The following is a 23,755-nucleotide window of genomic DNA, read 5'->3' as shown; positions in this document are numbered from 1 at the left end:
TCATGTCTAATTGCTGTGGCTAAGACTTCCAGTACTATGTTAAATAAGAGTGACAAATGTGAGCATCCCTCTCTTGTTCCTGTTCTTAAGGGAAATGCTCTTTGTTTTTGCCCATTGAGTATGATGTTGGCTGTAGGTTTTTCATATATGGTCTTTTCATGTCAAGAGATGATCCTTCTAGTCCCCTAGTACTGAGCATTTTTTTTGTTGTTGTTCAGATAGAGTGTGTGTGTGTGTGTGTGGGGGGGAGAGAGAGACATCAACGTGAAAGGGACACATTGAGTGGCTGCTACCCGTACAACCCAACCAAAGCCAGGGACAAACTGCAGCCGAGGTACATGCTGTTAGCGGGAACCAAACCCGGGTCTCCACAGGTGGATGCTCTAACCGCTGAGCCAAACCGACCTGGGCAGTGCTGAGCATTTTTTTCAGATATGGGTGCTGGATTTTGTTGAATGATTTTTCAGCATCTATTGATATAATCACATGTTTTTTATCTTTCATTTTGTTTATGTGGTGTATCACATTTATTGATTTGTAAATATTGTACCAGCCTTGCATCCCTGGGATGAATCCCACTTGTTCATGTTGAATAACTTTTTAAATATATTGCTGGATCTGACTTGCTAATATTTTGTTAAGGATTTTGGTATCTGTGTTCATCAAGGATATAGGCCTATAGTTTTTTTTTTTTTTCTCTTTGTAGTGTTTTCATCCAGTTTTGGAATTAGGATTATGCTGGCTTCATAAAATGAGTTTGAAAGTCTTTCATCTTCTTGGTTTTTTTGAAATAGTTTGAACAGAATGAGTGTTAGTTATTCTTTGAATGTTTGTTAGAACTCCCCTGTGACGTCATCCAGGCCTGAGCTTTTGTTTGCTGGGAGTTTCTTGATTACACCTTTAATTTTCTTAGTTATTGGTCAAGTTTTCTGTCTCTTCCTGGTTTAGTTTTGGGAGACTATGTGTTTCTAGGCATTTGTCCATTTTGCCTAGATTGTCCCATTTGTTGGCATATAATTAATTGTTTGTAGTATGTTTTAGTTATCCTTTTTATTTCTATGGCATCAGTTGTTACTTTTCCTCTTTCATTTCTGATTTTGCTTATTTGCTTCCTCTCCGTTTGTTTCTTTGTGAGTCTGGCTATGGGTCCATCAACCTTATTTATCTTTTCCAAGAACCAGCTCTTTGTTTTATTGATCTTTTGAAATTTTTTTTTTTTAAGTTTCTATGTCATTTATTTCTGCTCTGACCTTTACTATTTCTTTTCTTCTACTTGCTCTCGGTTTTTCTTTTTGTTTGCTCTCTAGATCTTTCAGTTGTAGGGTTAGAAAGTCAATTAGAATTTTTCTTGTTTCTTGAGGTAGGCCTGTAGTGCTATGAACTTTATCTCAGGACTGCTTTTGCTGTATCCCATAGATTTTGTGATGTTGTGTGTTCATTTTTATTGGTTTCCAGGAAATTTTAAGTTTCATCCTTGATCTCCTTGGTAACCCATTAATTGTTTAATAACATTCAATTTAGCCTCCATTTGTTTGAAATTTTGCATGTGTTTGTTGTAATTGATTTCTAGTTTCATGCCATTGTGATCTGAGAAGATGCTTGATAATCATTCAATCTTCTTGAATTTGTAGAGACTTATTTTGTGTTCTAACATGTGTTCTATCTTTGAGAATCTCTCATGTGCACTTTCACCTTCTATTTTGAATAATAGCCTTACTGGATAGAGTAGTCCTGGATTCAGTTCCTTGTTTTTTATTACCTTGATTACTTCAAGGCATTCTCTTCTGGCCTGTAGTGTTTCTATTGAGAATTCAGCTGATAGCCGTATGGGGTTTCCTTTGTAGGTAACCTGTTGCTTATCTCGTGCTGCCTTTAGGATTCTCTCTTTGTCTTTCATTTTTGGCATTTTGATTATTATGTATCTAGGTGTGGGCCTGTTTGGGTTCTTCTTACTTGGGACACTCTGTGCTTCTTGGACTTATATGCTTTTTTTCTTCACCAAGTTTGTTAAGTTTTCTGTCACTATTTTTTCAAATACATTCTCTAACCATTGCTCAATTTCTTCTTCTGGAACTCCTATGATGTGGATCTTGTAACATTTCATGTTGTCCCACAGTTGTCTTCCCTTTTTTTAAATTGTTTTTTCTCTTTGGTTCTCTGATTGGACAATTTTTTCTACCCTGTCTTCTAATTCAGTGATTTGCTCCTTAGCTTCCTCTATTCTGCTGGTTATTCCTTCCAATATGTTCTTTATTTCTGCTATATCATTCTTCATTTCCAATTGGCTGGTTTTCAATGCTTCTATATCTTTACTCATGCTGTTGATCTTTCTCATAATTATTACTCTGAACTTTCCCTCTAATATCTTGATTTATTCCCTTTCATTTATTTAATATTCTGTTAAATTATCTTCTTCCATTTGGGATTTATTTATTTGTTTCACCATTTTGGCTGTCTCAGTGGGTTTTGGAGCCTGTCAGTATTTCCCTGTGGGTTTTGGTGTTCTGTTAGTTGTGGCTCCCTCTGCTGGTTTGGATGAGTGTGGGAGGACTCATGTTAAACTACGTTTTCTTCTAGAAGTTTTCTGGTTTTAGTTTTTATATTTACATTTTTAATCCACTTTTAGTTATTTTTATATGGTATAAATGTAAGGGTCTAACTTTTTTATTTTTGAATACATATATCCAATTCCCCCCCATAACATTTGTTACAGAAACTGTCTGGAAGTTGTATAGTCTTGGCATTCTTGTCAAGAATTATTTGTTCATATAATCAAAAGTTTATTTCTGTACTTCTTGTTCTGTTCTATTGTTCTATTATTCAGTCTTTTGCCAGTACCACATCATCTTAATTACTCCTACTTTGTAGTGTATTTTGAAATCAGGAAGTGTGATGCCCCCAACCTTTTTTTCCCTTCAAGATCATTTTGTCTACTTGGGTTCCCTTGAGATTTCATATAAATTTTAGAATTTTTATTATTATTATTTTTTAAAAAGCCATTTGCATTTGATAAGAATTGCATTGAGTCTGTAGATTGCTTTGGGTAGTTTGGGCATTTTGACAATGTTAAGTTTTCCAATTCAGAAGCAGGGGATGTACTTTTGTATATACATGAAAGTATTACAGATGTACCTCCTTTTTGCCCCCATTGACACCCCACTTTCTGCTCCCCCTGCCTTCACTGCACTATTGTCTGTGTCCATGGATTATGCATATGCATATAAGTTCTTTTGTTTATCTCTTCTTGCCTTCTCCATATCCCTTCCCTCTGAGGTTTGTCAGTTTGTTCCCTACTTTCATGACTGTGGATCTATTTTGTTCATCATCTTATTTTGTTCATTAGAGTTCACATATAGGTTAGATCATGTGGTACTTTATCTTTCTCTGATTGGTTTATTTCGCTTAGCACAATACTCTCCAGGTCCCTCCATATTGTCTCAAAGGGTAAGAGATCTTTCCTTCTTAAAGCTCTATAGTACTCCATTGTGTAATGTACTAAAGCTTTTTTATCCACTAATCTACTGATGGACACTGGGGCTGTTTCCAGATCTTAGCTATTGTAAAATAACACTACTAGGAACATAGGGGTGTATATTCTTTCTGATTGGTGTTTCAGGATTTTTAGGATATACTCCTAGAAGTGAGATCACTGGGTCAAATGGCAGTTCCATTTGTAATTTTTTGAGGCAGCTCCATAGTGTTTTCCATAGTGGCTGCACCAGTCTGCATTCCCACCAGCAGTGTACCAGAATCCCCTTTTCTCCACACCCTCGCCAACACTTGTTGTTTGATGATTTGTTGATGGCGGCCATTCTGGCAGGTGTGAGGAGATACCTCAAAGTTTTTAAAATTTGCATCTCTCTGATGATTAGTGACGTTGAACATTTTTTCATATGTCTCTTGGCCATTTGTATGTCCTCTTTGGAGAAGTATGTATTCAGGTCCTCTGCTCATTTTCTAATTGGATTTTTGTCTTTCTTTTGTTGAGATGTATGCGTACTTTATATATTTTGGATATTAACCCCTTATCTGAGGTATCATTGGCAAATATGTTCTCCCATAGAGTGGGTTCCTTTTTCATTTTAATGTTTTTTGTTGTTGTTGTTGTTGTTGTTGTTATTGTTGTTGCTGAGCAGAAGCGTTTTCATTTGATGTAGTCCCATTTATTAATTTTTTTCTTTGTTTCTCTTGCCCTAGGTGATGTATTGATGAAAATTTTGCTATGTGTGATTTCTGAGATTTTGCTGTCTACATTTTCTCTTAGGATTTTTGTGGTTTCACGACTTACATTTAAGTCTTTTATCCATTTTGAGTTTATTGTGTATGGTGTAAGTGGTGGTCTAGTTCCTTCCTTCCTTCCTTCCTTCCCTCCCTCCCTCCCTCCCTCCCTCCCTCCCTCCCTCCCTTCCTTCCTTCCTTCCTTCCTTCCTTTTGCCTGTACCTGTCCAATTTTCCCAACACCATTTATTGAAGAGACTGTCTACTCCACTGTATGCTGTTACCTCCTTTTTCAAATATTAATTGAACATAATGTCTTGGGTTGATTTCTGGCTTCTCTGTTCTATTTGTGTATTCTTTGATTTCTTTTAACATTGTTTTGTAATTTGCAATGTACATGTCCTTTACCTCCTTAATTAAGTTTATTCCTAAATATTTTGTACTTTTAAATGGGATTGTGATTTTAATTTTCTTTTCAGATTGTTATTGTTTTATTTTGTTATAGTAAAAACAGGATTTTAATGTAATATTGAAGCCTGGCATTTGCTGTTAACAACAAATCAATATTGCTCCTCCTTAACCGATAAACATGTTTTTTTGCCTTTTACACAAATATTCAACCTCCTCTCCTCCCCCATTTCCTCCTTTCCCACTGACAGCCCCCTCCCGCATTTCATGAAGCCCAGGATGTGGTGGTGAATGGCACCTGTGGTGTCATGTGACTTGACATTGATAGGACTTAGCTGAGATCATCGTCACTCACCAGAGGAAGAACATGGGCCATGGAGAGGGTCTCTCTCTCCTCTCTGGAGAGAGGCTTGGGGTGGGGAGTGTCAGTTGTATTTGGCCCTGATAATGGACCCTTTGGTGCAGCCTGAGAAAGGTTAGAGTGGTGGGAGGAGGAACCGAGACTCCCTTGAAGGCCCTGACTGGTGCCTGTGGGGACAAATAAAAAACTGCAGTGGTCAGACCCAGTGGATGAACAGGTGCCCCGGGTGTCTGTGAACACAAGTAGCAATGACTGACACCTGAGAAGGCATGAGGGACATGTAGAGAGGGCAACACCTGGTAGCATGCAGGGTTCTGTGACCTTTGGCAGCACCCCTTGGCACAGTCAGCTAGTCCTCTGTCTCCAGAGAACAGAAGGCACCTAAGGCAGTGAGTGTTCCAGGTGCTTCTGGAGGCTGAGTTGATGTCAGAGGTCTCTGGGGACAACTGGGAGGTTGACTCCCAGAACTTCTTTTTCTGGACATTGAGGACTCTGGGACTCAATGTTGCTCACGTTTATCATGTTGGAGCTGGAGGAGTTGTCCGGGTGGATGCTGGGTGCATTGGTAATGTCCCCACTGCTGAGACAGAGGCCACACCTGAGCTGGTCACAGGACTTGGAATGTGAGCTTCTTCTGGTACTCAGCTCTGTTTTGGGGGCCTGGTGGTCACTCCAGTCCTTGACAGTGGTCATATTTTTGAACTTCAAAGTCTTGCTGGGTGACTCAAAGTGGGAATTCAGCTCATGCCACAGGTTGTAGCTCACAGTCTTGATGAGCAGCTCCATGGCCTGTTACCAGGCTCCAAAGAGCTCTTTGAGCTCGATGCAGGCAGACTGAAATAGCTTAACTGGGTTATGACTTTGAGTTCCTTCCTCCTCTTCTTCAAGTTGATCAGTTTCCCATACAGGTAGTCCTTTATCACACTATCCAGCATCACCAGGCCTGTGAGGAACATGCCCAGGTAGGGGATGGTGCCCTGGATGTCACCTGTGTCCTTAGGCCACTTCTGGGCTCTCTTGGGATTCATCTCCAGGATGACAAACTTGAGGTTCCTTCCTTGATGAGTAGCTCTCTGCTCAGTTAGTAGTTCTCATTCAGGAAAATCTCTGACAACTTCTGAAAGATCTGAAGCTTTTCCCCATGTCTTTTTCAGTGGGTAGGTAGAGTTTCTCTGCAGAGAAGAGAGGATGGCATAGAGTGAGAAGAATTTCTTGAGGACTTGGTACACCCTGGCCATCTCAATCCAGTGCTTCCCCTTCCCTGGCCCTGTCCCTGGCTGTCACACTCCAGTTCCAGAGGCAGGTGGTGATGATACAGTTGGCTATACTGTTGAACTGGTGATGGTGGAAGCCAGGTTCTCCTTGCCCTTCTTGTCCTTCTGGGATCAGATGGAGCCCTGGCCGTGGTAGGGCACCATCTTCTTGAACAGTCCTGCATCCATCAGGGCAAACTACTCTGCCAACAGGTAGGGAGAGAATGCCAAAATGTGAGGCTTCCCCTCACTCAACCTTTCTTTGCAGCCATAGGTGAAGGCCAGGAAATGCCTGGGACTGGAGCTGATGCTGGCACTGGACTGGGTGCAATATCTGGAGCTAAACTGGGCGCTAGAGCTGATGCTGGAGCTGGCTCTAGCTCTGAAGTTGGTTTTAGAGCTGCATTGGAGCTGGAGCTAGAGCTGGTCATGGGCTTCCAGCTCTGCCTCAGTGAGTTCTAAGTGCTCCAACTGAGCCCGAAGAAGGTGGGCACAGTGCTCCAGGTTGGATCCATGCATGTTGAGGTGCACATAGGCCATCAGCTGGTTGAGGTAGGAAAAGTTGGGAGGTTGACAGAACCTTCTGAATACTGTTCTAGCTAGGTGCCCAGCAGGGAGGAGATAGCATTTTTCAGTTGGTCCTGGGGTCCACCATCTTCCTGGGAACAAGGAGGGGTACATCCTTATCTAGATGAGACCACGAGGGTGTCACATCTACCATATCTTTTGAACAGTAGGTTCAGGACCTTCTGGGTGGTAGAGAAGGTTCAGAAGACACAAAGGAAGGTGGTGACATAGAAAAGGTCACTGCCCTGGAAGGCAGGAACCAGGTGCTCCACCAGAGTCTCCAATGTGCCTGCCCCTACATACTTTTCAGGTTCAGGATTGGCTTACTTTTACACCCAAACCAGCGTTGGCCCTTGTTGGCACCATGGTATACCTGCGCTTTGCACAGAGATGGAGTAGACCACCAGGTTGACCAGCTCCTTGATGATCCAGGCTCAGCAGGTGGGAGTTGAGCTGCATGAAGCTGTGCAGTACTACTGGGCAGCTTTTGAGACCATCCACCTCCAGGGGCACAGGTTTGGCTCTGTCAGGAACCTAGAAACAGGGGCTGGACATGCCCACAGGCCAGCCCACAGGCACTGCACTGGACTGCTTGCAGATGCGCAGGCAGGTGCCGGCACAGCTGGGAGCTACCTGTGGTTATTGTTAATGTATAGAAATAAAACTGAATTTTGTGCAATTTTGCTGAAAATTGTTTGTAACTGTGTGTGTGTGTGTGTGTGTGTGTGTGTAGTTTTTAGGGTTTTCCACACAGATGATCAAGTCACCTGGGAACAAAGATAATTTTACTTTTCTTCCAATTTGTGACTTTTATTTATTTTTTCTTGTCTAACTGCTTTGACTACTTCTTCCAGAACTATGTTGAATAGTAGTCTTGAGAATGGGCATCCTTGGTTTGTACCTGATCTTAGAGGATAAGCTTTCAGTCTTTTACCATTGAGTGTGATGTTAACAGTGGGCTTTTCATACATTTTATTGTGTTAAGGTAGTTTCCTTTTATTTCTACATTGTTGAGTACTTTTTTATTATTATTATGAAAAGGTGTTTACTTTTGTCAAATGTTTTCTCTGCATCAATGGAAAGGATCATGTGATTTTGTCCTTCTTCTTGTTAATGTGGTGTATCACTTTGATTTATTTTCATATGTTCAGCTATCCCTTCATTGAAGGTATAAGTTCTACTTGATTGTAGTGTATAACCCTTTTAATATGTTGTTGATTTCAGTTTGCTAGTATTTTGTTGAGAATTTTTGCATCAATATTCATTTGGGATATTGTTTTATAGTTTTCTTTTCATGTTATGTCTTTGTCTGGTTTTGGTTTGAGTAATGCTGGCCTCATAGGATGAATTTGGAAATGTTTCCTGTTCTTCAGTTCTTTGAAAGAGTTTAAGGGAATCGGTGTTTTTTCTTTTTTAAATACTTGTTAGAATTCTCCAGTGAAGTCATCTTGTTCCAGACTTTTCTTTGTTGAGAATTTTTTTTTATTACTGCTTCAATTTTCTTACTAGTTATAACTCTGTTCAGATTAAAAAAAGTTTTTTTTTTATGATACAGTCTTGGTAGATTATATGTTTCTAAGTCTTTATGTATTTCTTCCAGGTTATCTAATAATTTGTCATGGCTGTTCATAGTTGTCCTCTTGATTCTTTTTATTTCTGGGATATCAGCTGTACTCTCTCCTCTTTCATTTCTAGTTTTAGTTGAGGTTTTTCACTTTTTCTTTTAATTAGTGTAGCTAAGAGTTTGTAAATTTTGTTAATTAAAAACAATTCTTGATTTTGTTTATCTTTTGTTTTTCTATTCTTTAGTTTATCTCTGCTCTAATCTTTATTTCTTTCCTTCTGTTAACTTTTGGTTTAGTTTGTTCTTTTTCTAGTTCCTTGAGGCTTGAAGTTAGATTGTTGAATTGAGATCTTTCTTCTTTTTTAATGTAAGCATTTATCACTATTAACTTCCCTCTTATACTAAGTTCATGCATTTCACACATTTTGGTTGTATTGTGTTTTTCATTTGTCTCCAGTTATTTTCTAAATTCCCTTGCGAATTTTCTTTAACCCATTGATTGTTTAAGAGTGAATTGTTTAATTTCCACATATTTGTGGGTTTTCCTTCTGCTATTGATTTTTAGTTTCATCCATTGTGGCTGGAGAAAACACTTTATATACTTTCAATCTTTTTTAAATTGTTAAAGTTTTTTTTGTATAATATAACTTGTGCTCTGTCCTAGAGAATGTTCTATGTGCATTTGAGAAAAATGTGTATTCTGCTGTTGTTGGATGTAGTTTTCTGTATATGTCTGTTAGATCTAATAGATCTATAGTGTTGTTCAGGTTGTCTGTTCCCTTATTGATCTCAGTCTGTTTGTTGCATCTGTAACTAAAAGGGGTTATTATAGTCTTCTATAACTATTATACTGCTATCTATTTCACCCTTTGGTTCTGTCAAGAAATATATATAATTGTTATACATTCCTGGTAAGTTGATCTTTCTATCATTATATAATGTTATGCTTTGTCTTTTGTGAGTTTTTCTCTTGAAGTTTATTTTATGTTACATAGGTGTGGTCACCCCCGGAAACTTTTTGTTTCAGTTTGCATGGACTATCTTTTTCCAGCCTTCCACTTTTAGCCGATGTGTGTCTTTAGATGTATGGTGAGCTTTTGTAAACAGCATATGGTTGGATCTTGTTTTTTTGAAATCCAGTCAGCCACTCTGTGTCTTTTAATTGGTGTGTTTAGTTCATTTACAATTAAACTAATTATTGATGAAGGTCTCACTATTGCCATTTGTCGTTTTCTGTATGTCTTGTACTTTTGTGTCCCTTCTGTCTTACCTTGCTGCCTGCCTTTGTGTTTCATTTACTTATTATTTTTTTTGTAGTGATGTTGTTATTCTCTCCTAAAATCCATATGTTGAAATGATAACCTTTAAAAGTGAGGTCCTTGGGAAATAATTAGGCTTAGATGAAGTCATGAGGGTACAATCCCCTTGATGTAATTAATACCCTTATAAGATGAAGGGACCAGAGCTTTTTCCCTCTTCTTTACCATGTGGAGATACACGAAGAAAATGGCCATCTGTAAGCCAGGGAGTGAGCTCTTATCAGACCGGGCCTGCTGGCAGGCCCCCTGACCTTGGGCTTTGTAGCCTCCAGAACTGTGACAAATAAATGTTTCTTGTTTAAGCCATCTAGTCTGTGGTCTTCTGTTATAACAACCCCAACTGACTAAGATAAACATGCTTTGCTTCAGCTTCTCTTTGTGTACATTCTATAGATATTTTCTTTGAGGGTGCCATTAATATTAATTATCTTAAAATTTAACAATCTATTTTAAATTAATAATATAAAATTAACTAATATCAACTGCATATGAAAACTCTAATCTTTCACATCTCTGCCCCCTCACTTACATTGTTATTGATGACACAAATTATCTTTTTTATATTGTGTAACCATTACCATAGACTTGTAACACTTTTTATGTTTTTGTTTTTAAAGTTGTATATCATATTTAAACATGATTTATCCACCTACATTATAATACTACGGGATTCTAGCTTTGTCCTTTACCATGTTATATTTTTGTACAGTTTGTGTTGTTATTTATTGTCTTTTTGCTTCAACCTGAAGGATTTTCTTCAGCATTTCAGCTGAGGGACAGGGACAGGCACACTTCTCTCTGAGTGACACTCTTATTTTAATAGCTGGGTGGTTGGCAAGGGGCAATAGCCTCAGGTATTCTTGGCATTTCTCTCCTGGCAAAAACCTCTGGATTATGCTGGGGTGAGGGCAGTGGGGCCCCAATATTCACAAGACCCCCAAAATAGAGCCATTGTTCTATGAGTGAGGGCTTGGAGGGAGACCCCACCTCTTGGTTCCACCGGCCCACAATTTAGCCTCTGCAACAGGTAGTTGAGGGCAGGATGGGTTCTTTTCCATCTTTTGCTTTATAAGTATTGATGTGATGAATAGTCTTAAATATCTATTATCTTTTTATTTTTATTAAAAAAATTTTTTCTATATCTCTGGATAGTTTCCTAGAAGTGGGATTTATGGATCAAATGGTGAATAAAAATATAATTTCTCTAGAAATGGAAAATTTCCTTCCTTTAGGATTGTATCATTTCCCTTTTCTACCAGCAATCCACTTGACTACTTTCTCTGCGACCTTGACAACAGAGTATGCTATTCAACTTTTGGATTTTTGCTAATCTGAGGGGTGAAAAATGGTATCAGAGTATAAATTTAGATGTATTTTATTATTATGAGGAAAGTTGAACATCTTTTCATATGGTTAAGAACCATTTTCTTTTATGTTAACTCTTTTTAAAAAAAATAATTAATTTATTTTTGTTACAGATGTTTCTCCTTTTCCCCTCACTGACTCCTCCCTCTCCCTCCTTCCCTGCCCTGTCCCCAGCTTTGCTGTCCATGTCCATTGGTCATGCATACATGCATATAAGTTTTGTGGTTCATCTCTCCCCGACCAGGGCCTCTTCTGGGGATTGTCATTCTGTACCCCACTTCCACGTCGCTGGGACTACCCCATTCCTCAGACTATTATGTTCATTATATTCCACAAATAAGTGAGATCATATGATGCTTCTCTTTCTCTGTTTGGCTTGTTTTGCTTAGGATAATATTTTCCAGGTCCCTCCATGTCGTCTCAGAGGATAAGAGATCTTTCTTTCTTACAGCTGCATAGTACTCCATTGTGTAAGAGAGAGAGGAAGAGAGAGAAACATCAACATCAGTTGGCTGCCTCTTGCACACTCCCTACTGGGGATCAGCCTGCAACCCCGGCATGTCCCCTAACTGGGAATTGAACCAGTGACCTCTTGATACATATAGATCAAGGCTCAACCACTGAGTCACACTAGCCAGGCTCTTCTATTAACTCTTTATTCATATCTCTAAACTATTTCTGTATAGGTTTATGGGCTTTTTTCTTTCTTTAAAATTTTTGTTTGTATAGGAGAAATAGTGTATCATTTATCATGATATAAATTAGAACTGATTTTTCTGGCTTATTATCTAACTTTTTGTTTGATTATGGTGTTTTGTAATGTAAAAGTTTCTTTTCTCTAATGTTTATGTAATCATATTTTTGAACATTTACAATATTGTTTTTAGATTTTGAACCATATTTAGATAATTTTGCTACTCTTTAGGTTATAGAGGAGTTCATCCATATTTTCTTTTTGTACCTCTGTGGTTTCATTTTCTTTACCTTAAACTTTGAATGCACTTGGAACTTATCCTGGTGCACAGGGCGAGGAATAGATTGAATTTTATCCTTTCCTGTGTGAGGATCCAATTATTTCAACACTACAAATTAGGAAGGTCATTGTTTTGTGTTGTTTGTTGTTGATAAGAGATATTGCTTTATTGTAAACTATTTTTTATTTGCAACTGAATTTGTTATAGGAGTTCTATTTTTTCTGTCAATAAAATACTGCAATTATAAGGTTTTATGGTATGTTTTAATGTCTTCTGGGCTAGCTCACCCTCTTGCTTTTTTTTTTAGGGATTTCCTGGCTATTATTAATAGCTCATTCTCCTTTATAAAAATTGCTCAGTTCCAGAAAAAAAAAGATGTTTTTTTTTTTTTTTTGTATTGGAATTGCATTATATTCATAAATTGTCTTAAGAGAAAGTAACATTTATATAAAGTTGTGACTTTTCCTACTAAAATATGGTATGTTTTTACAATGTTCAAATATATTTTTGTGACTTCCAGGAGTGCACTACAGTTTTCTTCATATAGGTTTGGCAATTTCTTTTTAAGTTTATACTCAGGGATTTTTTTCTTTAATTTTTTTTTTTCCTTTCCCCTTTTTTTCCTTCCCTTTCCTCCACATTTTCCTTCCCCCAATCTTTCCTTTTTTTCTGTTTGCTATTGTTAATAGCTTCCTCTGTTGTATTATATATTTTAATCTTCTGTATTTATAAAAGGTATTGATTTTTGTGTGCTGTTTTTCTAACCTACCACTTTATTAAAATCTCTTATTTTTTGTAGTAGTTTTTTCATTAATTTTTTTCAAGTATAGAATTATAACTCTGAAGCTTCTTTGAATTTTTTGCCTTTAACGTGCCTTTACGACCCATCTTGTCATTGTTTTGACAACTATCTCCAACCTAATAATAAATAGCAGTGCATTTTATTATCCTTATTTTGTCCTGCCATTAGTAGCAAAGCTTCTAGTATTTCTCAATGAACCAAAATGCTAGTTTTGGGACTGACATATATATGTTATATGTATTTTATCATGTTGAGAAGTGTCTATCAATTCTTGTTTTATTGAGTGCTTTTAGCACATTTTTATTAATTTCTTAAGGCTACTAAAACAAATTACCACAGCCTGGTGGCTTAAAACAATAGGAATTTATTCTCTCACAGTTCTCTAGGCCCGAAGTCTCTAGTGAAGAATTCTTTTTTGTCTCATCTTAGTTTCTGGCTTCCAGTAATCCTTGGTTTAGAGTTGCATTACTCTGCTTCCATCATCATATGGTCTTCTTCCCTCTGTGGGTCTCTGTCTCTGCATGTTCTCCTCTTTTTATAAAGACACTAGTCATTGGATTTAGGGTTCACCCTAATCCAATATGATCTCACCTTAATAAATTACATCTACAAAAATCTAATTTCTCATTAAGATCACATTTTCAGAATCTGAGTGGACATGAATTTTTGGAGTATACTATACAATCCACTACAATATTAAATATGTGTTGACTTGTCACATATTTTTCCGCATCTATGGAGATAATCATTTATGCCATTTCTCTTTACCTCTATCAGTATGATGAATTATGTTAATTTTGTTAAAAATAAACCAGAGCTTGAGGACTGAGGGGTCCCCGTCCCACACCAGGCACCCCGCTCAGGGTTCCAGTGCCAGGAAGAGAATCCCCAACACTTCTGGCTGGAAAACCAGTGGGAATTGAGGCTCAAGGAGGCTGAGGTGGCTGGAGCCCCAGGCAGCTCCTCTTAAAGGGCCCGCGCACGGACTTATCAGACTCTCTCCCTCTAAGCTTGGAGGGGAGGCAGCTCAAGAGATACCAGAGACATACAGGGAAGAACTGAGCTGTTTGGCACTGGAGCGAGGGCTGGAGAGGGAGCTTTCTCCTGGACAGACGTGCTGTCAGAGGCCTTTGTTCCTTTGGTGAGCCCTTCCCTGGGGTGGCAGACAGCCGCCATATCTGGGACTGCAGCAACCTGGCTCACACTGGTAGCCCCACCCTGCTGACTCCCTGAGGCCCCGCCCCACCCAACTTTCAGGCCCACCCAAGCTGTTGCCAGTTACTTCACCATAGGATTGGCCTGTCTTGGATCCTGCTTCAGGTTTTCCTAAATTCTTTCAAACAAGCAGCATCTGGTCTCAGATAGCCCCATATCTCTTGTTAAGTAATACATAGAAACAAACACAGGGAGGTGGCCAAAATGAGGAGACAAAGAAACAGTTCCCAAATGAAAGAACAATAAAACACCAGGAAAAGAACTAAGTGAAATGTAGATAAGCAACCTAACAGATGCTGAGTTCAAAATACTGTTTATAAGGATGCTCAGTGAACTTAGTGAGAACCTCAGTGAACTTAGGGAGGGCCTCAAGAGCATAAAAAAGGACCAGTCAAAAACGAAGGATGCACAGTCAGAAAAGAAGGAGCCACTAACTGAAATAAAGAATAATTTACACAGATTCAATAGTAGAATAGGTAAAGCCAAGAAATAAACCATCAATTTGGAATATAAGGAAGCATAAAACACCCAATCAGAACAGCAAAAAGAAAAAAGAATCCAAAAAAATGAGGAGAGTGTAAGGAGCCTCTGGGACAACTTCAAGCATGCCAACATTCGCATCTTGGGGGTGCCAGAAGGAGAAGAGAGAGAACAAGAAATTGAAAACCTATTTGAAACAATAATGACAGAAAACTTCCCTAACTTGGTGAAGGAAACAGACATGCAAGTCCAGGAAGCACAGAGAGTCCCAAACAAGATGAACCCCAAGAGGCCCACACCAAGACACATCATCATCAAAATGCAAAAGGTTCAAGACAAAGAGAGAATCTTAAAAGCAGCAAGAGAAAAGCAGTTATTTACCTACAAGGGAGTTCCCATAAGACTGTCAGGAGGAAGTGGCAAGAAATATTCAGAGTGCACTCCTGATGAAAAGCAAGAACCTACAACCAAGATTACTCTATCCTGCAAAGCTGTCATTTAGAATCAATGTCCATATAGAGACTTTCCCAGACAAGGAAAAGTTAAAGGAGCTCATCACCACCAAACCGTTATTATATGAAATGATGAAGGGTCTTTTTGAAGAAAAAGATAAAATATATGAACAAACAAAATGGCAATGAATACATATCTATCAACAATTGAATCTACAAACAAAATGAACAGAAAGAATCTCATAGATACAGAGAACAATTTGTTGGTTGCCAGATGGGAGGGGTGTTGGGGGAATGGATAAAAAAGGTGCAGGGATTAAGAAGTACAAATTGGTTGCTAGACTGACAAACCTCAAAGGGAAGGGGGTTGTGGGGTGGGAAGAAATAAACCGAAGAATTTATATGCATAACCAATGGACACAGACAACAGTGTGGGAAAAGGCAGGAGGGGGGCAGGAGTGGGGAGGAGGGCGGTAAATGGGGCAAAAATGAGGAACATCTGTAATACATTCAACAATAAAGATAAAAATAAAAAATAAATAAAAAAATAAACCAGAGCTGGACAGTATTTAAAGTGGTAAAACCAGATTTTATTCAGGTATATTTCAATAGGGGAAGAGACGTCAGTGTAGAAGCAGCATCAATTCCAAATACACCATGGGTATGTGGGAATTTATAGAGAAGTAGAAAATTACTAAGAAAATTACTAAGAGTAAATATGAGAGATAAGGGAGGATTCTGGCTAAACTGACCAAATAGAAATTTTGCTTCAGGCTGACCAAGGTAATCAGATGTCACCTGAGGGAGAGCAGAAGATGAAAAACCCAATAAGACATATAGGGTGATCAGATAAAGAGGTGGGAGATTCTAGCCTGGTCGGGGTGGCTCTGTGGTTGAGCATCGACCCATGCACCAGGACATTGCTGGTTTGATTCCCTGTCAGGGCACATTTCTGGGTTGTGGGCCCCATCCCCAGTGGGAGCATGCAGGAGGTGGCCAATCGATGTTCTCTCTCATCGATATTCTCTCTCATCGATATTCTCTCTCTCATCACTCCCTCTCTCTCTAAAACCAATAAGGGGGGGGGGGAGGTTGGGAGAGTCTAGCTAAATCAGCTTAGCAGGATTCTTGTTATCACTGGACAACAGAGATGAAAACAGAAGTTCAAGAAGGCTGGTTAAAAAGGAGTTCAGAGAGAGAAGTCTGTCACTGTCTTCTTTAATGGGTGCTTAGGCACTTCTGGAATAAAACCAACTTGGACAGCCTATATTATTATTTTTAATTTGCTATCGTCTGTTTGCTGTTAATTTTATATAAAACTTGGGCATTAAGTTTCCTATATTTCATGTGCGAGATTGGCCTGTAGTTTTTTTTATGCTAAATGAAAAAGTTTGTGGTGAGTGTTATACTCACTTTATAAAATCAACTGGAAGGTTTTTCTTCTGTTTCTATGCTTTTTATAATTTAAGTGGCATTACAATGTTCTGATATGCAGCAATTTGGAAGAATATCCTGTGAATGTATTTGAGTGTGGTGCCCTTCTTCGAAGGCGTGCCAATTCACACATTTTCTCTATTGTTTTAAAGTAATGGTCTGTTTGGACTTTCTATCTCTACAAGAATTAATTTGGGGTATGCTGTATTTATCTACAGAATCCACTTCACATTTTCAAATTATTTGCTGAGTTGTGCTATGGTGTTTTTTATGATTTAAAAAAAGATTTGTTTTGATGGTCATTTCCTCTAGTCCGTTCTGATTCTGTGTACTTGCATCTCCTCCTCGCCCCTGTTTTGTAGATTAGGTTGGCTAGAAGTTTGTCTATTTTGTCGAGTTTTCAAAATCCAGATCTTTTATTAGTTATAAAAACGCATTTTTTTCCCGAGTTTGCCTCCATCAATTCTTCTTTATACATTCTTTAGGCTTACTTTGTTCTATTTTGTAACATCTTGAGCTAAGAATTCGATTCATTTATTTTTCATTGTTATTAACGCCCTTTTAATCTCTGATTGTGCTTAAAAAGCACACTTGAAAGTGCTTAATCATGCCTTTGTTCTCCGGGGCGACCTCCTGGGTGTGAGCCCGGCTCGGTGCGCTGGCTGGAGGGGAGCGGCTCCGCTCCGGAGGAGGATGCGGCCGGCGAAGCCCACGCGGCTGCGCGGAGGGTCCGCCGGGCTGAGCGCAGGCGGCTGGCGCCGAGCCCTCGGCCGGGGCTCTCGCGCGTGTCCCGGGACCTCCCTCCCGCCCAGGCTCCCGCCGGGGCGCGCCCCCCTTCCGAGACCCACAGCCGCAGCTCCGCGTCTGTCCGTCCACCTTCTCTCCGCTTCTGGAACCCACGCGCCCTGTCTGTCCGCCGCGGAGCACTCGGGCCTTCGCGCAGCCCTGCAGCCCGGGGGGGAGCCAGGGCGGCGGGGAGGTTCGTCCCGCCGGCAGTGTCCGCAGGCGGCCGGAGTCCGGGCTCCAGAGCGTGTGCTCCCGTCTCAGCCCTGCCGACAGGGGCGGGGACGTTCCCGTTTCAGACACAGCAGAATTAGAACGATTTTGACTCGGTACCGACGCCTAAGCATCCAATCCCAAATGGCTGTGATTTGTCTTCAGTGTATTCTCGAGAGCAGCCTGCCAGCCAGGGGGTGTAGCTCAGTGGTAGAGCGCGTGCTTAGCATGCACGAGGCCCCGGGTTCAATCCCCGGCACCTCCACGGTCACTGCTTGCTGTCTCTCTCCTTTTCTCTGCGCGCGGAACACCCCCCCCCCCCCCCCCCAAATTTCACTCTTTTTCCCTACACAGAAAGAAAGAAAGTAAAATCTTCGGGGTTGGCCACGCCCAGTGTGTCTGCGGAAGCAAAAGGAGAACCAGGTGAAAGGAGAAAACTAGGCTCACTCAACAGCTAGATTCCCAAACGACCAGCACATCACCAAACGGACCTTTGGCTTCATTTCCCAGTATTATTAATAAATCAGGGAAGAAAAGGAAAGGATGGACAGATTTAACAAAAGAAAAACACACGGCACACAATACAGGTGATGTATCATAGAAACATAGACTTAAACCATATATAATCTTATTAACCAATGTCACCCCAATACATTTAATTAAAAAAACCCCTATAGAATCTCATACAAATGTATCTTAGTTGCTTGTTTGTTTTGTTTTCGAGTGTTGATCGTGATCAGATTGTGTGCGGAAGTCACACTTAGTCCGAAATAGCTCAATGGAAAAGTATATTCATCCACTCATCTACTGATGGACACTTGGGTTGTTTCCAGATCTTAGCTATTGTAAATAGTGCTACTACAAACATGGGGGTACATATATTCTTTGTGATTGGTGTTTTAGGCTTCCTAGGGTATATTCCTACAAGTGGGATCACTGGATCAAATGGCAATTCAATTTTTAATAACACCACAGTGTTTTCCACTGTGGCTGCACCAGTCTGCATTCCCACCAGCAGTGTACTGGAGTCCCCTTTTCTCCACACTCCCTGGCCAACAGTTTGATGATTTGTTGATGGCAGCCATTCTGAAAGGTGTGAGGTGATACCTCATAGTTGTTTTAATTTGCATCTCTCTGACAATTAGTTATCTTGAGTATGCTACATGTACACAATGGAATACTCTGCAGCTGTAAGAAGGAAAGATCTCTTATTCTTTGAGATGGCATGGAAGGACCTGAAGAGTATTATGCTAAGCGACACAAGCCAAGCAGAGAAAGACAAATATCACATGATCTCACTTATTTGTGGAATATAATAAACTAAACATACTGCTGAACAAAATTAACCCAGAGACACAGAGGTGGGGTACAGATTGACAAGCTTCAGAGGAAGGGGGTTGTGGGAGTAGAGATAAACCACAGAATTTACATGCATGTATGCATGACCAATGAACATAGACAACAAAGCTGGGGATGGGGGAGGGAGGGGAGGATGGTGTCAATGGGGGAAAATGAGAAACATCTGTAACAAAAACAAATTAATAAATAAAAAAATTAATTAAAAATAATAAAAAAGCAATATCTGCAAAGCACAATAAAATGAAGTACATTAAAATGAAAAAGTATATTCAACCGTAAATCTCTAAATTCACAGATTAATTTCCAGTTTTGTTCTGTCTTTACTCTTACCTGAGAATTAGACTAGATGATTTACATGACTCAAACAGAAATAATTTTGTCTACGACAGATGCACCATCTATTGGAAAAGAATTTTCCAGACCCCTGGTTAGTGTGGACCTTGGCCCCAAAGAGTGGGTAGCACACAATAATTTGTGAGACATGCAGAATGTCAGCCCTAACCCAGACCTCCTGGACTAGAATCAGCATTTCACAGGATGGCATGGGATTTCTGTGACATTAACATCTGGGAAGCACTGGTTTGAGTGTTGTGAACAGAATCCAGAGGGTACATAATCCAGTATAAATACATCACTGCATTTTACTTTTATTCTAATGTAGAAAAAAATAACTGCAAAAATGTACTTCTATTTTTGTTTTTTCTTCATCCTTGTGCAAGGGTCATGCTAATCTTCCCTATATCCAATTTTAGTATATGTGCTGCCTAAGTAAACACTGTATTTCTATTTTTGAACCGTGTGTATTCTGATCATTGACCCTGCTCCCTCTCAATGGTAATATTTATTAATATTTTTGAATCACTATACATAACTGAATTTGATGTAAAGTTTTTCCTTTCTTCTTAACAAAAATTTCGCAACTTTTGCAATCAAGACTGTGTTAACTTCCAATATGAACCGGGAAGTTAATATCTTTGTTTCTGCTTGGCAACATTTTAAACAGAGTAAGATGTTGTAAACATTTATAAACTCAGAGTTGCCTCTTCCTCACCAAATCCTCAGGAACTTTTGTGTTGACCTCCATTTGTGTACTGAGTGATGTGACAGATTTTGAAGATCCAAAACCCTTAGCCGTGGCAACAGAAGTGTGGGCTGAAGGGCTGGTCAGCATTTGGGAAATCCACAGTTGCCTGAATATAGAAAATGTCAGATTATTTTTCTCTATGTGAAGTGGTTAGGTAATTTTTAAATGAGAAATTAAGTTTCAAAAGACATACTTTTTCAAGGTAACATGTCTAAACTTAGGAAAGATTTGCATAGAATATTCAAAGAGATGAAATTCAAGGACCTACAACCAAGACTACTCTATCCTGCAAGACTACCATTTGAAATGGAAGGAGAAATAAAAAGTTCCCAGACAAGTAAGAGCTAATGAAGCTTATTACACCAAACCAGTATTAAAAGAAATATTTAAAAAATTTCCCCTTTATTAATTTTAGAGAAAGGAGAAGGGAGAGGGAGAGAAAGATAGAAACATCGATGAGAGAGAACATCAATTTGTCGCCTTCTGCATGCCCCACACTGAGGATTTGGCCCACAACGTGGGCATATGCCCCGACAGAGAATCAAACCAGCTACCTCTTGGTGCATGAGTTGACGTCCAACCACTGAGCCACAGCAGTCAGTCTAAAATAAATATTAGAAAAACTTTAAGCCTGGCTGCCTGGCTGGTGTGGCTCACTGGTTGAGCATCTGTGTTCTGTCTAATGGTGTTTCTCTCTCTCTCTCCCTCTCCCTCTCCCTTCTTCTCTCTCTAAAATAAAAGAGAAAAAAATTTAAACAAGGATTTTATAAAGAAGAACATATAAAGAATAAAATAGCAGTAAATACATACCTATCAATAATCACTTTACATGTGAATGAATTAAATGCTCTAATAAAAAGACATAGGGTAACTGAATGGATAAGAAAACATGACTCATATATATGCTGTCTGCAAGAGATCCACTTCATAAACAAAGACACATATAGATTAAAAGTAAAGGGATGGAAAAAGATATTTCATGAAAATAAAAACAACAACAAAAAGCTGGGTTAGCACTACTAATGTCTGACAAAATAGACTTTAATACAAAGCCTATCCTAAGAGACAGAGATGGACATTACATAATAATAGAGGGGACACTCCAGCAAGAGGATATAACCCTTAAAAACATTTATGCACCTGACACAGGAGCATAAATGTAAACATGTAAAGCAAATATTGATGGACATAAAGGGAGAGATCCAGGTAATACAGTCATAGTAGGGCACTTTAAAAAATCTACAAGGAAACAGTGGCCTTAAATGACACACCAGACTACATGGATTTTTAAAAAGTTATTGGTAATATTAAATTCTCTATTTATTTATTTTAATTAATTTATTTTTGTTACAGATGTTTCTCCTTTTTCCCCCACGGATCCCCCCCGCCCCCGTCCTCAGCTTTGTTGTCCATGTCCATTGTTCATGCATACATGCATATAAGTTCAGTGGTTTATCTCTCCACCACCACCCCCACTTCTGGGGATTGTCAGTATGTACCCCACTTCCACGTCTCTGGTACTACCCCATTTCTCAGACTGTTATGTTCATTATATTCCACAAATAAGTAAGATCATATGATACTTGTCTTTCTCTGTTTGGCTTGTTTCACTTAGGATAATACTTTCCAGGTCCCTGCATGTTGTCTCAAAGGATAAGAGATCTTTCTTTCTTATAGTACTCCATTGTGTATATGTACCACCACTTTTTTATCCATTTGTCTACTGATGGACATTTGGGCTGTTTCCAGATCTAAGCTATTGTAAATAGTGCTGCTATGAACATGGGGGTACATATATTCTTCCTGATTGGTGTTTCAGGTTTCTTAGGGTATATTCCTAGAAGTGGGATCACTGGGTCAAATGGAAGTTCAATTTTTAATGTTTTGAGGTAACACCATATTGTTTTCCATAGTGGCTGCAGCAGTCTGCATTCCCACCAGCAGTGTACTAGAGTCCCCTTTTCTCCACACCCTCGCCACCACTTGTTGTTTGATGATTTGTTGATGGCGGCCATTCTGACAGATGTGAGGTGATACCTCATTGTTGTTTTAATTTGCATCTCTCTGATGATTAGTGATGTTCAGGATTTTTTCATATGTCTCTTAACCATTTGTATGTCCTGTTTGGAGAGGTGTCTATGTAGTTCCTCTGCCCATTTTATAATTGGGTTCTTTGTATTCCTTTTGTTGAGCTGTATGAGCACTTTATATATGTTGGAAATTAACCCCTTATCTGATGTATCATTGGCAATTAAGCTCTCCCATAGAGTGGGATGCCTTTCCATTTTGGTGGTTGTTTCTTTTGCTGTGCAGAAGCTTATGAGTTTAATGTAGTCCCATGTGTTCATTTTCTCCTTTGTTTCTGTTGCCTTAAGTGATGTATCAGTGAAAATTCTGCTGCGTATGATTTCAGAAATTTTGTTGCCTACATTTTCTTCTAGGACTATTATGGATTTACGAGTCACATTTAAGTCTTTTATCCACTTTGAGTTTATTTTTGTCTATGGCGTAAGTTGATGGTCTAGTTTTATTTTTTTGCATGTAGCTGTCCAATTTTCCCAACACCATTTATTAAAGAGGTTGTCTTTACTCTATTGTATGCTCTTGCCATCTTTGTCAAACATTAATTGAGCATAATGTTTTGGGTCTATTTCTGGGTTCTCTGTTCTATTTCATTGATCTATGTGCCTGTTCTTGTGCCAGTACCAGGCTGTTTTTTTTTTTTTGTTTGTTTTTTTTTTTGGTACGTGCCCCTAGCGGGAACTGAACCCAGGACTTTCTAGTCCGCAGGCTGACACTCAACTGTTGAGCCAAACTGGCCAGGGCTAGGCTGTTTTGATTACAGTAGTTTTGTAGTATAACCTGATATCTGGTATTGTGATCCCATCTACTTTGTCCTTCTTTTTCAAGATTGCTGTGGCTATTTGGGATCTTTTTTGGTTCCGTATGAACTTTTGAAGTACTTGTTCTAGTTCTGTGAAATATGTCGCTGGTATTTTGATGGGGATTGCATTGAATCTATAGACTGCTTTGAGTAGTATAAACATTTTAATGATGTTAATTCTTTCAATCCATGACAAGGTATGTGCTTCCACTTTTTTTATATCTTCCTTTATTTCTTTTTTCAATGTCCTGTAGTTTTCTGCAAATAGGTCCTTTACTTCTTTGGTTAAGTTTATTCCTAGGTATCTTAATTTTTTTTGCTGTTATGGTAAATGAGATTGTTTTTTTTTAGTTTCTCTTTCTGTGAGTTCATCATTGGTGTATAAGAATGCTGTCGATTTCTTGACGTTAATTTTTGATGGAGTCTTCAGGGTTTTCTATGCATAATATCATGTCATCTGCGAATAATGACAGTTTCACTTCCTCCTTTCCAATTCGGATCCCTTTGAATTTTTCTTCATGTCTGATTGCTGTAGCTAAGACTTCCAGTACTATGTTAAATAAGAGTGGCTAAAGTGGACATCCTTGTCTTGTTTCTGTTCTTAAAGGAAATGGTTTTAGTTTTTTGTCCATTGAGTATGATGTTGGCTGTAGGTCTTTCATATATGGCATTTATTATGTCGAGATATGATCCCTCTATTCCCAAATTGCTGAGCATTTTTATCAAAATGGGTGCTGGATTTTGTCATTTCAGTGTCTATTGATATGATCATATGATTTTTATCTTTCATTTTGTTTATGTGGTTTATCACATTTATTGATTTGCAAATATTGTACCAGCCTTGCATCCCTGGAATGAATCCCACTTGGTTATGGTGAATAATTTTTTTGATGTGTTGCTGGATCCGATTTGCTAGTGTTTTGTTCAGGATTTTGGCATTTATGTTCATCCGGGATATTGGCCTGTAGTTTTCTTTCTTTGTAGTGCCTTTTTCTGGTTTTGGAATTAGAATTATGCTGG

The 23,755-nt window shown here is 39.0% G+C and overlaps 1 non-coding gene and 2 pseudogenes across 1 annotated transcript; 1 reads left to right on the top strand and 2 right to left on the bottom strand.

Moving 5' to 3' along the window:
• Window positions 1–5,183: 5,183 nt before the first annotated feature.
• The window catches only part of LOC118621279, a 120,770-nt pseudogene continuing 102,198 nt past the window's right edge, over window positions 5,184–23,755 (bottom strand).
• TRNAA-AGC lies at window positions 17,602–17,673 on the top strand. The gene has a single exon. It is a non-coding gene; the product is annotated as a tRNA-Ala (tRNA).
• LOC118622079 lies at window positions 19,443–19,543 on the bottom strand (annotated as a pseudogene).

The sequence above is a fragment of the Molossus molossus genome, unplaced genomic scaffold, assembly GCF_014108415.1.
Source record: "Molossus molossus isolate mMolMol1 unplaced genomic scaffold, mMolMol1.p scaffold_m16_p_8, whole genome shotgun sequence".
Lineage (NCBI taxonomy): Eukaryota > Metazoa > Chordata > Mammalia > Chiroptera > Molossidae > Molossus > Molossus molossus.
Note: the sequence above shows the minus strand (reverse complement) of the source record. Positions and strands in the feature narration are given on the sequence as shown.